Source organism: Cyphomyrmex costatus, unplaced genomic scaffold (genome assembly GCF_001594065.2).
Source record: "Cyphomyrmex costatus isolate MS0001 unplaced genomic scaffold, Ccosl1.0 scaffold1211, whole genome shotgun sequence".
NCBI classification, from domain to species: domain Eukaryota; kingdom Metazoa; phylum Arthropoda; class Insecta; order Hymenoptera; family Formicidae; genus Cyphomyrmex; species Cyphomyrmex costatus.
The window spans coordinates 1-251 of NW_017275187.1; positions in this window are offsets into that span (position 1 = coordinate 1).

The following is a 251-nucleotide window of genomic DNA, read 5'->3' on the forward strand; positions in this document are numbered from 1 at the left end:
TGCATTCACGCGCGCGCGAATGGATCATTAATATACCAACACCGAATCTATAGTTATGCAGCACTTAAATATCGAGAAATAGTACAAGTACAATTAAGTACTACAAGTTTGATACATTATAGATTTAATTACCATATTTGATCGCGTTGCCACTTGTTTAAGAGCCGGTCCGTTCCGCCATCATTCCTTTATCCACCGTATTCCGCGAATAAAACGTAAATGCGGTCGAAATAGGTAAGTGGCGTCGTTTC